At 51.3% G+C, this 14,530-nt stretch overlaps 1 long non-coding RNA gene across 1 annotated transcript; it reads right to left on the bottom strand.

Moving 5' to 3' along the window:
* Positions 1–8,756: 8,756 nt before the first annotated feature.
* Positions 8,757–14,039, bottom strand: LOC112677958 (uncharacterized). Its single transcript, XR_003147313.3, has 2 exons — positions 13,863–14,039; positions 8,757–9,077 (listed from the first exon to the last, which is right to left on the bottom strand). It is a non-coding gene; the product is annotated as an uncharacterized LOC112677958 (long non-coding RNA).
* Between the last annotated feature and the right edge of the window lie 491 nt (positions 14,040–14,530).

The raw sequence follows: 14,530 nt of genomic DNA, 5'->3' as shown, positions 1-14,530 counted from the left end.
CACACACAGAGAGAGAGAGAGGCAGAGACACAGGCAGAGGGAGAAGCAGGCTCCATGCACCGGTAGCCCGATGTGGGATTCGATCCCTGGTCTCCAGGATCGCGCCCTGGGCCAAAGGCAGGCGCTAAACTGCTGCACCACCCAGGGATCCCCATTTTCGGGAAATCTCTATGTTGTTATTCACATGGCTGGCTCATTCTCCCTTCGGGTCTCGTCTTCAGAGGGGACATCCTTGACTACCATCTCTCAGAATTAACCACCACCACCCCTACAATTACCTTACATCATCTTATCCTGTTTGTTATTTGTGTGCTCATGGTCTGAAGGTTTGGCTACAGTAGGGGAGCTTGCCTTCTGCTCGTTACATCCTTGCCCCTTTCACGGTGCCCAGGATACAGCAATGTCTGCTTAATGAGTGGTGACCACTTCCCTGGGCTGTTCCCCTTCTCTCTAGCCCTTTCGGTCAATTCTCAGCTTTGTTTGAGAGAGGAAGAAAGCCCAAGCAGGGGAGCAGCAGGCAGAGGGAGAGGGAGAAGCAGACTCAGTCTCAGGACCCAGGGATCATGACCCGAGCAGAAGGCAGACGCTTAGCCGGCTGAGCCACCCAGCGCCCCCTCACATCAATCCTCATCTATTAGGTAATTCTTCTGTCTCCAAAAGATCCATCGGCCTCCTTTATTTTGAAATCCTATTAATGCTACCCTGTTAGCCATCAGCCTATTTCCCCCTTGATCACCTCCCTCAAATGCCCAGGAAGACGCTTGGTATTTATGTGAGAGTTAGGGCCCTTGGTTGAAAGCCACAGAAGACCAATGCAAAGTGACTTAGACCATGGGCAAGTGCCTCGTTTTCCAGAGGCAGAGAGAGTTAATCCCACCTTTTGTAAAGTCCAGACCCCACTCAAACTTGCAGCCTGTGGCCCTGTCAGGAGCCCCGGCCTAGTGGGGCTCCCAGGCCAGGCTGCACCCCACACCAGGGCCTGAACCACTTGCTGGGAGAGAGAGAAGCACCCCGACGGGCCGCTGCCACCCATTGGTGTTCCTCTCCTGGGGCAGAGGGGGGCTCCTTCCCCGGGAGGGCAGGGTAAGTCCAGGAGCAAAATCAGGGCTCACAGCAACAGAAAAAAAGGCGGCGGAAGGCCTGGAGATGCCAGCGGGTCTGGGAGGTGGGCCGTCGGAGCTCAGGCGGGTGGCCCACGAGTGCACCCCAGCTCCGCGGCCCTCGGCGGGCACCCGGGCACGGCGCGTACACACTGGACTGGACTCGAGGGACCACCGTCCTTCGTGAAACTCTCTCCCTCCAGGGCGCCGGGGGGCTCAGTGGTCCAGTCGGCCTGCAGCCCAGGGCATGACCCCGGGGTCCCGGGATCGAGTCCCGCTTCGGGCTCTCTACATGGAGCCTGCTTCTCCCTCTGCCGGGTCTCTGCCTCTCTCTCTGTGTCTCTCGTGAATACATAAATAAATACTTTAAAATAATAATAAAATAAAATAAAGTCCTCTCCTTCCTCTCCGGGGGCCGTGCATCTAGATGACGGGCCTCTCCCACTGGCTGCCTTCCCTTCAGGAACCTTGAGCAGGTGCACAGCTGTTTCGTCCCCCTCCCCTCTCACCCTTGGGGACACGCTGCTCTGTGGCTCTGTTCCTGAGCAGCTCCCCCTCCTCCATCATCACTCAGACCTGCCCCACCCCCCTAGTCCTGAGAGTCAGAACTTCCTGCGGGGACCTTAGACTCCTTTCCTTCCTCCTCTTGTTTCCCTGCTCCCACTGCCCCCACTGCTCCCACTGCCCCCACTGCTCCACCTGCACCTGTAGAACGTGATCCAGTCCCTGGCCCACAATCAACATCTCACTGGAGGTTCTCAATCTTGTCTTATCCTCTTCTGCCTCGTGGTGAATAGCCCGCCTCAAGGCCAGACACTCTGCTGCCTCTTTCTCTGGCTCTAGAATATTCCCCCATCCTCACCTCTTTCCCGCTCTTCCTGTGAGCTGGAGCTTACTTCCCACTGCTCACCACCTCCATCCTTGTCCCATGCTATACTCACCACTGATTCTCAGTGTCTCACCTCGACTAGACCTCCCTGGGGCCCAGGAATCCTTGTCACACCTGAGGGATCTCCAGTCAAGTTCCCAGAGCAGCTCTTCAAAGTTCTGGAAGCTCCTCTCTGCCCCCTGCTCACCTTTCTCCTACAGATAACCCACTCCCTCTTTGTCAGAGCAGCAAGAGTGTTGGGCACAGACATCACTATCACCTACCTCAAGAGACAGCTCTGACTTCTGGTCATAAGATGGTGGAGGAAAGCTCTTTCCATCTCCTTCTTTCCTCAAAAATCACCCCCCCCCAAAAATGACATGGAGAATAAGGAATAGAAACCCAAACTCCATCTTTAGCTAAACTAGGAGACATTTAAAATCCCAAATCACATCATATGAAAACAGAAGGTGTATGCAAAAGTGGCAAATGACTAAGAAGGGCAGGCCCAAAATGTCCAGAGGCACATACCCATAAGAAGCAAGCTGATGAGGTGGGTGCCTGGGTGGCTTGGGTGGTGAAGTGTCTGCCTTCTGCTCAGGTCATGATCCCCGGGTCCTGGGATCAAGCCCTGCACTAGGCTCTCTGCTCAGCTTCTCCCTCTCCTGCTCTCCCTGCTTGTCTTCTTTCTTTCTGTCAAATAAATAAAGAAAATAAAAAAAAAAAAAAAAGGAGAAGAAGCAGCAGCAAGCTGACTCTTCTTTCAGAACCCCAGAGAAGCTTGGGAATTGGACGTTGCAAGTAAACTCTAGTTTACTAGAGTTACTAGATGGGGGTCTAAAAACTGGGGGCCTGTTCAAAGATCTATTTAAAGAGCAATTCGACAGTCAGGAAAGTCAGCTGTATCCAACATCATCAAATGATTTATTGTGTCCCCTTCCCCACTCATGCAGGAAACAGGAAGATGGATTCTGGAGATACTGAACCTTCCTGGGGGAGGCAGTGGAGAAGAAGGAAGGGCAGCAAAGACTCAGTGGAAGTCAGCGTTCTGAACTGTGTCACTCAGCACACTTGCCACACACTGCTCCCCCCTTCCCAGGCTCCACCGAGCTCTAGGACTCTGGGCAGGTGGGCTTATAACCTTCAAGCTGGAGACTAAAGGACTCTATTCTAGAAAAACCAAACTGTGCCACTGATACTGACAGGTGGGGCTCCTCAGTGAAAGAGACCAGCCAGCCACCTCCCTGGCCTCAGGGAGCCCACACTGAGAGTTTCTGACTGCGTCACTGCCTTCTTCTCAAATATGAATGGATGGCCAAGGAAGACCAGACCTCTGTGGAAAGTCTCCAATGTGATACATACCAAAACAGAAAATGTGAAATCCGGGAAACCTGGGTGGCTCAGTGGTTGAGCGTCTGCCTGCGATTTAGGGCCTAATCCCAGGGTCCTGGGATTGAATCCCTCATCAGGCTCCCCGCAGGGTGCCTGCTTCTCCTTCTGCCTATGTCTCTGCCTCTCTCTCTCTCTCTCTCTCTCTCTCTCTCTGTCTCACATGAATAAATAAATGAAAACCTTTTTTTAAAAAAGTGAAATCAGAGGAAACAAACAATATAGGAGGAAGACTATTTCAAATTCATATCCTCAGAGAGAAGATACTGCATGCATACAGAGAACCAAGAACATGAAACCATTCAAAAAGAAAAGAAAAGAAAAAACAGGGAACATGAAAGCACTCTTGAAAATTAATAAAAAAAAAGAAAAAAGAAAACTGTTGGTAACAACATACTTAGTAAATGGATTGGAATAGAACATTGACAAAATCTCCCAGAAAACAGAAAAAAGAGATGGCCAATAAAAGAGAAATCATAAGAAAATTAAAGGATCAAGGGAATTGGGTGGCTCAGTCAGTCAAGCATCTGCCTTCAGCTCAGGTCACGATCCCAGCGTCCTGGGATCGAGCCCCACATTGGGCTCCTTGTTTGGTAGAGAGCCTGTTTCTCCCTCACCCTCTGCTGCTCCCCCTGCTTGTGCTTTGTCTTCTGTATCAAATAAATAAATAAAATCATAAAAAAGAAAGAAGAAAGAAAGAAAGAAAGAAAGAAAGAAAGAAAGAAAGAAAGAAAGTTAAAGGATCAATCCAAGAGATCCAGTATCCAAATAATAGAAGTTGCAGACATTTCAAAGAAATAATAAAGAAATCAGTGGTTGAACATCTACCTTTGGCTCAAGTCATGATCCCAGGGTCCTGGGATTGAATCCCACATCAGGCTTCTCGAAGGGAGCCTGCTTCTCCCTCTGCCTTTGTCTCTGCCTCTCTCTCAGTGTCTCTCATGAATAAATAAATCTTTAAAAAATCAAGAAATTCCCAGAAGTAAAGACATAAATTGCTAAAACAGAGGTTCTTAAACTTTAGCTTGCACAAAAATACCTGGGGGGGATTGTTAAAACATAGATTTTATGTGTAAATATATATTAATATAGAATATTATTCAGCCATAAAAAAGAAGGAAATCTTGCCATCTGTGACATGGATGCACCTTGACGGCATTACACTAAATGAAAGAAGTCAGAGAAAGACAAATGCTGTATGATCTTTATACATGGAATCTAAAAAAACAAGCAAACAAAAAAACCAAGCTCACAGACACAGAAAACAGGCTGCTGTTTGCCAAAGGCTGGGAGTGGGGCAGCCCCGGTGGCTCAGCGGTTTAACACGGCCTTCAGCCCAGGGCATGATCCTGGAGTCCCAGGATCGAGTCCCACATAGGGCTCCCTGCATGGGGCCTGCTTCTCCCTCTGCCTGTCTCTCTCTCTCTCTCTCTCATGAATAAATAAAGTCTTTAAAAAATAAAAATAATTTAAAAAAAGACAAAGGCTGGGGGTGGAAGTAAGCCAAGTGGGTAAAGGGAGTCAAGAGGTACAAACTTCCAGTTATAAGTAAGTCACAGGGACACGTTGTGCAGCGTGGTGACTACAGCTAATAGTACTGTATCACATATTTGCAAGTTGCTAAGAGAGTAGATCTTAAAGGTTCTCATCATCAGAAATAAATGTGTAACTCTTTATGGCAGCAAATGTTAACTCGACTTCATGTGGTGATCATTTCAGAGTGTATACAAATATAAAATCATTATCTTGTACACCTGAAACTAACATAATGTAATATGTCAAATATCTCTCAATAAAATAGCAACAATAACAAAACACAGTTTGCTGGGACCTAACCAGAGCTTCTATCCATTAGATGTGAGGTGGGGCTCACAATCCGCATAGACGGCTAACATGTTCCCACTGATGCTACCAATCTGGGGACCACACTTTGAAAACCACTGTTAGATTAAAGAGTCCCATAGAGTGCCATAAAAAATGACCCACACTGTGATGTTTTAATATATCAGGGATAAAAGAGAAAATCCTAAAAGTGGGGGCGGGGTGGGGGAGGGAGGTGAATTCAAAGTCCATGAGACGTCTCAGCTGCAAAATTGTAGAAACTGTACGGCAAAGGAGCAACATCCTCAAAATTCTGCAGGAAAATTATTTTCAACCTAAAATTCTATACCCAGCCAAAACTATGAATCAAAAGCGAGGGTGGGACAAAACCGCTTCAGGTATGCAAAAGTCTCTGAAATGTTATACCTCCCAGGCACTCTCAGAAGAAGCTACTGGAGCATGTGTTTCATCCAAACAAGGAAGTTAACAGAGAAAGACACAGAGTCCTTGAAAGAGGAAAAGGGCAAAGGGAATTCTTAACTACTGGCAACGGAAAGGGAAAGTCCGAGGGTGACAGATGTGCTACAGACCTCGAGAGCAATGCATCCAGAGAAAAGTGGAAGGATGCGGCACCCCGAGACACAAGTCTCCAAGGAAAAACAAAACAGAACCGGTAAGATTATGTGACAGGTTTGGCCATATGCAAAATTGTACTGAGAAGGCGTTTTACAGAACTGTTGAAGGGTGTGGGAAGACAGAACCAGAGATTCAAAGAAAACCAAGCACAGAAAAAAATGAGGCAATTAACTCCAGGAAAAACAAGAAAGTTGTACAAGAAAGGAAATGTAAACAGAGCATGCAACAAAAAGTTATATTAGAAGAGGAAATATAACCAGAATACTTGTCTCAAAAGTAAACAACATTTTCAAAGTCAATAATGCAATCACTGAACATGGATTGAACCATAAATTATGATATAGACATAAAGGGGGTGGGGTAGGGAAGCGGAGAGCAGGAATCAAAATCCGCATCTACCGAAACAAGAAGTCAACCAATTAGCTCGATGAATCCAGAATGGCAGTGCATATATTATTTAGAAATAAGGAAGGAAATACCAGTAGAAACAGCTGAAACAGTTGAAAGTGGTTGCCCCAAGGGAGAAGGATAAAGATTGGGAAAAAGGCCAGGGGACTTCTGTTTTTGTTACAGCCCTTCAGAACTATTTGATTTTCTAAGCTGTGTGTATGTAGGATCTTGATAAAAATAAATATTGATTTTATAAAGCAACTATAAAAGGAGGTGTCACATCCTCCACTACGGCACTCCTGAAGGACTCTGTGTGGACTCCAAGGGGCACCTTCCCAGGTGGCATTATTTATCAGCTCAGCCCTCTTCCTCTCCCAAATGCAATCTCCCCATCTCCTGTTTTGTCAGCCAGCAAACTGAGGGGCCGTATGCCGACCCTACTTCACTGGCAGCTTCCAGGATGTGCCCCTGGGACTTTGCATGCACTGTGCCCTCTACCTGGAAGGCTATTCATTCTTCCTTCTCCACTCTCAGCGCAACAGATTAAGGATGGTTTATACTTTGGGCCTCAGCTTACATAACACTTTTTTAGCTAGCCTCCTCCTCCCCCTAATCTGGTCTAAGCCCTCCTCCTCTCCACAGCCTCTCTTCCCTACTGATGCCCTTGGCACTGCGAATGCCCCCCCTGTGCTTGGCTTTCCCGCTAGACTGTAAACTCTAGGAGGGCGGGAATCCTGTCTTACTTACTGAAGCCCGGAGACAGGCTGATGATTATGCAAGTCAATGAGTATGCAAGTGGTTAAGGACCACATTCAGGAAGGGCTCAATAAATATTTGAACGAGTGAATTAATGATTCACAAAAAAATGCAGGCCTCTCCCTGCATTCAACACGAGGCTCCCTTCTGCCAATGCCCTTCTCCCACTGTGCTCCTTCCTCCAAGGTCCCATCTCCCAAGCCCAGTGGCTGTGGCCCATACCTCTCCTTCCAAGCCATTCGCTCCCCACCTCAACCCCAAAAAGAAGCCAAAGCCTCTTGGTGTGACCAGGGTCAGCTCCAGTACGGGGCTTTCTAACTAGGAGTTGCCACTAGGATGGAGTGAGCAGTCTAGGGACCGCCCGCCCAGCCCAGGAGCAAGCTATTCCCTCTTGGTCTCCCTGTCCCCCCCACCCAAAGTACAGCTCTCCGAGGCCTGGAACCCAGGCTAACCAGAGGGAACACGCTTAGTCCTGGGCTTGGCCTAACAGGATACCTACGCCGGCCCGGAGCTAAGAGATCGGCCCTACCGGGTCTTCGGAGCGGAGATCCCAGGCCTCAGGGCTGCCTCGGACACTCCCTGTTAGTGCCTCTCAGAAGGAAGGATATGCACCAGGCCTGGGGACGCCAAGCAGGAGCTAGACACATAGTAGGTGCTGGAAGGTAAACCCCCGCCGGGCGGCACTCCCTGGGCTCCAGAAGCCAAAGCCAACCTGGCCCACGCTAGGTCTGGGGAGAAAGGCCCAGAATCGGCAGCGCTGATTCTGAAAACCTCGAGGCTGCCAGACTGGGTCAGGGGCGTCCTGCCCCCCCCACCCCCATGCCATGCCACGTGACCTCAAAGGGCCACGGGAGGGTGTGTGGGACCCAAGCTGTGCTCCTGGGGTGGGGGATGTGGGACCCAAGCTGTGCCCCTGGCGGGGAGGGCCGGTGAGGGGCTGTGGAGGGAGGGGCCACACCTGGGCCCCAATGACTGGATGGCTGGGGCTGGGGCGCAGGAGCGGCCCCCTCTTTCCTTTCCCACCGGCCCTACTGGCTGTTGGGGGCCTGCCGCGAGCAGGGAGGGTGGGAAGTGAGGGAGGCAGGACGCTGGGCTTCGCCTAAGGAACCTGTACATGCGGCCCAGAAGCTCAATCTGCTCCAGTGGCTTCCCCATTCGGGAGAAGGGTGGAGCTGGTGATTAGTGGCTGCAGGGGGGCGCAGGCCCCAGGGCCACCTAGGACTGAGTGATAAGAAAGGGGGGGGCTGTGCCCCAGAGGACCCTGGATTGAGGGAGGCGGGAGGCTAGGGCAGGCCTGCCAGCACCGCCCCAAATAGTCCCATTTGTTTTCATCTCACACTCTCTTGCTCACTGACCAAGGGACAAAGAGGTCTAGGGGCTGCCCTGGCGCAGGCCCGTCCCCCTAACAAGCCCTCTGGGGCCCTTTCCGAATGCCTGGGCCAGGTGTGTCTGTTGGTGTCACCAAGCCCCTGTTGGCTTCCATCTAGCTGCCGAAGCTCCGGGTAGTCCTAGGCTCCTCAGGGCTAGATCCACTCTAGGTCCCAGAGTGCCACTTCCTGGGTGGTAGAAAAAGTGCCAGGAGGCTGGCATCCTGCCTCCCAGCCTTCGCGGCTCAGTGCCCAAGGAGGAAGATGCCTACTGGGACTGGCTTCCCACAGAGCCTACTGCGTGCACTCGGCTTGCAGAAAGGCAGTGCCTGCCTTCAAGGAACTTATGCTGGAGGGAGGGGGGGTAGGCAGTCCAGAAAACCAGAATGAAAATAGCACAAAGCAGCATCTAACACAGACATGAGAGGATTTGAGGAAGAAGGGGCAACTGAAACGTATTTGAAAGGGTGAGTCGTCATCCACAGAGAAGCAAGGCATCCAGGCAGAAAGAACCATGTGTGCAAAGGTATGGAGGCAAAAGGTGTCAAAGAATCACAGGTGCTTGGTTCCTCTGGACGGAAGCATGGGTGGGTGTGTGGAAGGTGTGGTAGAAGGGGCAGGTAAGCCAACAGGAGCCAGATCTTCGGGACCATCTGTGCCCAGCTAGACACCTGAACTTCATCCCGAAAGTTCCACATAGACACGATGAGATCTGCATCTTCTAGGAGAGCCAGGATTGGAATTTGGGACCTAGAGAAGGAAAGAGGTTGGTTAGGAGCCTGCCGCCAGCCTCTACCTCAGAGAAGGGAAAGAAGGCAAGGCCTCAGTAACAGAACTTGGGAGGGGAAGAGTCCTTGGTCCTCAGGACTGGTTGGGGGTAGACATGAGTGGGGAGGAAGAGTCTTGGGTGACCTCAGGTTTCTGGCTCAGGGAACTGAGCAGATGCAGAAGGAACAGGCCTGGAGGAGAGGGGGTGACGGTAAGAGTAATATTTACTCATCACTTCCACCATTTCAGGCACTAACTCTTCACATCCCGTCTCCTTTAAGTCCCGCAGTAACCTATGAGGTCGGTACTAGTGTTATCCCCTTTGATATGAGGAAGGCCGTCAAGAGGCTAAGTGCATGGCAGGGTCGGGAAGATGCGCACGCCTGCACCTTGCAGAACACATCTTCCCCAGTGAGGTGTTCCAGGAGCTCCACAGAGAAGCGATACCCACTGCCATTAGCTCCTCCCCAGTGCCCCCCCCCCAGGGTCTGACATCCCCACCAACTGGTAACTGGTTCTCCCTCCCTCCACCCAACCCACCCCACCCCACGCCGCCACCCCCTCAGAACCTTGCCCTGAGCAGCGGGACAGGACCAAACAAGCCTCATGGCAGGAGGGCACGGGGCTCTGGACCCCTGGCACTGAGACCCCACCTTCCTAGTTACAATACAAAACGGAACCGAGACTCTGCAGGAACAATTAGAGAAACCAAGAAAATGGATGTGTTCCGTTTGTCATAAAAATAAACCTTTTTTTAAATGGAACATTTCAGTGACATCAGAAGGTCATGAAAGGTCTCCCTGGGCCCAACCCTGTGTTTATTTTCTGCAGTGGAAGGGGCAGGGCTCTGGAGAGCATGATCTCCCCGAGAGGAAGGGCCTCCAGCTCCGTTTCCCTTTCCCAAAGCCTGGCGTCAGGATTACTGGGTCCAGTTCACAGTGGCCACAACAGACAGACAGGGACAGCTGCTCCTTCGAGCCCCACCCTCGCCACCCCAGTGTTCTGGCACTTGGTGGGAGTGGGGAAGGGGGGTGCTTCTGTCTTCATATGCCTCTCACCAACCCTCCAGGTGAGGTAAAGGGGTGAAACAGGTAGGTGAGCTCTCTTGGGGGAGCTGTCAGGCCCAGAGAGCCCTGGCTGCAACTGTCACCCTTAAACTCCCCCTAAGCCTACCCAAAGTCACACAGCCAGCAACTGGCCTGGGGCCTAGAGGCAGGAGGTTAATGAAGAGGCTGTTTTAGGCAGAGGTGGGAATGGCCACTTGCCTCCCACGCTCCCCACCCCCTTAACAGAGAGCTTTCTCCGGTGGAAACCTATCATCTGGGGGCAGAGCAGTAAGAGGCCAACGGCCTACCGGTGTTTGGGGGTTCCAGGCTCTAGTAAAGCTGGCACTACCTTTTAATTTCTGGAGGCAGAAAGGTTCCCACCAGGCCTCTCAGGGACCTTCCCTCATCTCTTGGCCCCACCCTAGATTCTATTTGCACCCTTGTGCCTCTCTCTAATCTTGGAAAGGTTTCTATTTTCATTCTTTCTTTTCTTTTCTTTTCTTTTTTTCTTTTCTTTTCTTTTTTTTTTTTTTTAAGATTTTATTTATTTACTTGAGAGAGCGAGAGCACAAAGGGAGAAAGAAAAGCAGATTCCCTGCTGAGCAGGGAGCTTAACACAGGGGCTGCATGACTTGAGCTGCAGGCAGACGCTTAACCCACCGAGCCACCCAGGCGCCCCTATCTATTTTCTTATATATAAGACCCTCCTTGACCTCAGAAAAATGGGTACTTGAATGCCATCTCCTCCGCATCTTTTAGGGACAAGTAGACCCTACACAAAGAATGCTTCTAGGACAGGAGATGAAAGCAGTATTATTCCAACTCTAAGTCACTACCTGGTAGTGGGTCATGAAATCAACTTAGGGGATCATGGCCAGCATCTTGAAAACATGAAGTACAGTAGAAATTATCAAGGGGCGCCCGGGTGGCTCAGTCAGTTAAGTCCACCTCTTGATTTCGGCTCAGGTCATGATCCCGTGGGCTGTGAGGTCGAGGCCACTGAGCGAGGAGTCTGCTTGAAGAGTCTCTCCCGCTCCACCTCCCCCGACACACACGCACTCACACATGTTCACCCTCCCTCCCTCTCTCTTTCTCTCCCTCGAATAAATGAATAAATCTTTTTTCAAAAAGAAAAGAAAATATCAGAGTGCATGTACACAGCAGGGGAAGTGCTGTTCCATGAAACTTGTTTCAGTTCTCTTACAATATTAAATGTGTTTTTTGCTGTGGTTCTCTGAACTCCTGTGCAAAAGAGCACTGGTTAAGACACAGAATCAAGACTTATATAGCAGGCGTGTAAGGCTACCTGCCCTGTGGCAAGTACCATGCTAGATACAAGAGACACACTAATAAATAATACATAATTCATTAGTCTCAATAATCTCAACCCATCTTCTGGCTTGGAAGCTGATAAGCAAACTGCCAGTGGCAAGGCAAAATGTTAAGTGCTCTAAGAGAGTGTGTAGGAGGCTATAAAGGGCTAATGTGAGAGTGGGTATCTGGGAGGACTTCCCAAGGAGGTGATGCAATTAGAGTTCTTAGCAAGAAAAGACAGTGACTAGGTTCTAATATTTCCTCCTATTTCCTGTACATAGGAAAAGAACTCTGGAAAAGGTTCAAGAGTTCTAGTCTTAAAAGTCTAAAGACAAATTCTCGTCCTGCCTCCTCCTCTTAATAAGTTTGTAAGACAAATAAAAAAAAAAAATTAAAAAAAAAAAAAAAGGGATCCCTGGGTGGCGCAGCGGTTTAGCGCCTGCCTTTGGCCCAGGGCGCGATCCTGGAGACCCGGGATCGAATCCCACGTCGGGCTCCCGGTGCATGGAGCCTGCTTCTCCCTCTGCCTGTGTCTCTGCCTCTCCCTCTCTCTCTCTCTCTCTCTGTGACTATCATAAAAAAAATAAAAAAAATAAAAAATAATAAGTTTGTAAGAAACCTTAGGGTAAGTCAATTAACCTTTCCAGACCCTGTCTCCTCATGGACAAAATGGGCATAAAACTGCTCTGTCAGCCTCAAAGAAATGAGAGATTAAATGAGACAGAAGAGTGTAGGTGAAAGTACTTTGTAAACTATGAAGGGGGGAGGGATGGTCTCTATGGATGAGAAACAGAAGCCCAGAGAGATGGAGTGTCCTACCCACCAGTACACAGCTGGAGGTAGCAGGTCTCTCTCAACCCTCTATTCTCAGCTCCTGCCTGCACCCTTCCTCCTCCCATCCCAACCGAACTACCTTGCTGAAGGGGGGCGGGGTGGCCTCAAAAGTGGCCCCCCACCATAACCTGACTATTCAAGCTTTATCTTTAAGAACCCTACTGATTTAGTGATCTTTTAATAATGATGGGAGATAAATATGTAAGAATGCATCCCTGGGGCACCTGGGTGGCTCAGTGGGTTAAGTGTCCCATTAAGTGTTTGACTCCTGATTTTGGCTCAGGTCATGATCTCAGGGTTGTGAGACCAAGCCGCCCCCACTCCACCCCCCCACCCCCCCCCCCCAGTCAGGCTCTACACTGGGCATGGAGTCTGCTTGTCCTTCTCCCTCTGCTTCTCACCCTGCTTATGTGCTCACGCGTGCACTCTCTCCCCTTCCTTCTCAAATAAATAAAATCTTAAAAAAAAGAAAAAAAGAACTCCTCCCTTTCCTTTTCCGTTAATGAATTAAGATCTACCCAAACTCAGTTTTTAATGTTACATAAGCATCATTCAGATCTTCTGTAACAGCTTTCATTTTGGGAAAAAAAGCATTTCCATTAATATGGTGTTATATAAAAGGGTTTTGTGTATGTGTGTGTGTAGGAACAGAAGAACCAGGCACTGTTGAGCACTATTAAGGCACACAGGCTGCTACACATCACAACCTCACGTGTACTCCTGAAGGAGGGACCATGGCGGGGCAGCTATTTGATGGTACCTTGAGATTTAAGATGTGACCTACTTGTTCTCCCACCCCCCTCCCACCCCCACCCGCCATGAGGCCTGGTGCAGGCTGGGCAATAGGAAGTGCAGAGGGAAGGCCATCATCTGCTCCAACTTGCCAGAGACCAGAGAAGTCCAGACCCCTTCTGGAAGCCCCTTCCTTGGTATGTGAGTTCCATTAAATCATAGACTATTAGGGTTGGGAGTAGCTCAGACGTCACCTAGTGCAGTCTCACTCTACATCACTCTGGCCAGCCTAGTCCCCCTCCTCCGAAGGCAGCCTCTGTCACCTGTGGACAGATGTAGCTCGCTGGAAGGGGCCTGATATTGGGCTGAAACTTGCCTTTCTGGAGCTCTCACTTCTTGGGAGGGAAGGTGTGTGTGTATGCTCCTCACCTAAGGCCATGACGGTCCGGGGGCCTGAGGCCTAAGAGCAAAGAGGTGGGGCAGCATTGAGCCCCTGGAGCAAGAGCGTTTCCCTTAGAGACTTCTATCCATCTAACCTGAGGCTGGGACTACAGGAGAAGGGTGGGGGGACAGCATGTGAGCCCCGAATGGGAACGAGCGAGCGAGCGACTTTGGGCAAAGCCCTGCAACTCAAGCCTCATTTGAACTGTAGGGGTCAGACCGTCCAGAGGTCATCTCCAGTTCTGATGCTCCGGGGTCCCGAGTCCGGCGCCCCCGCTCCCTGCCCCAAATCCCTTTCGGGATTCAGTGGTTGTACTTTGATGTGAAACTGTGCGTCCACGATTCGAGGGCCAAGCAGGAGGTAGGAAAACTGCCCCGAGCCCTCCCATCCTGGCCGGACCTGGGTGAGGATCCGCGGCTTCCCTGGTCACCCGAAGGGCGGAGCCAGCGCACCTTACGCGAGGAGCGACGCCCAGACGCGCGCACACCCGCCCGGAGGAGGGAAGCCAGCGCGCCGAGGGTCCTTTTAAGTAGTTGGGGAGGGGGCGTGGCCGAGGGCCGGGGAGGCCGCGGCCGCGCGGGGGGCGGGGCGGGGGCGGGGCCGCAGCGCCTGGAATGTTGTTGGGTCCTCGCACCGCATAGTAAGGAGGGGCCACGCCCCTTTTCTCCGCGAGGGCCAATCGGAGCGCCGGAGCGGTTTCAAGTCTCCCCCGCCAGCCTGCCCGCCCGCCACCCCACCCCCCTCGGGGATTCGCTTTTTCCGTAACAAAATAGCAAAGCTCCGGATGTTCTGCGGCCCCGGCCGCTAGCAGGTGGAGGGGCCTGGGGCCTAGGACGGGGCCGCGGAGAGGGAGGCGCTGGCGGGCCGCGGAGACGCGGCGTCCCGAGCCGCGAGGCGCGCGGGGGTGGGCGCCGCGGCCGCGGGTTGTTTATCCGGAGTACGGAGGGGAGGGGGGGGCCTGGAAACCGCCCCGTGTCCCATTTCCTCCTCTTGTTTTCGCTCCGGATTCTCCATGTTGGACCCAAACTGAGGAGCCCGGAGCTGCTGCCGGGGGATCGGGGCCGGGG

This window comes from Canis lupus, chromosome 10 (genome assembly GCF_003254725.2).
Source record: "Canis lupus dingo isolate Sandy chromosome 10, ASM325472v2, whole genome shotgun sequence".
NCBI classification, from domain to species: Eukaryota; Metazoa; Chordata; class Mammalia; order Carnivora; family Canidae; genus Canis; species Canis lupus.
The sequence above is the reverse complement of the archived record's forward strand: the minus strand, read 5'-3'. Positions and strand labels throughout refer to the sequence as shown.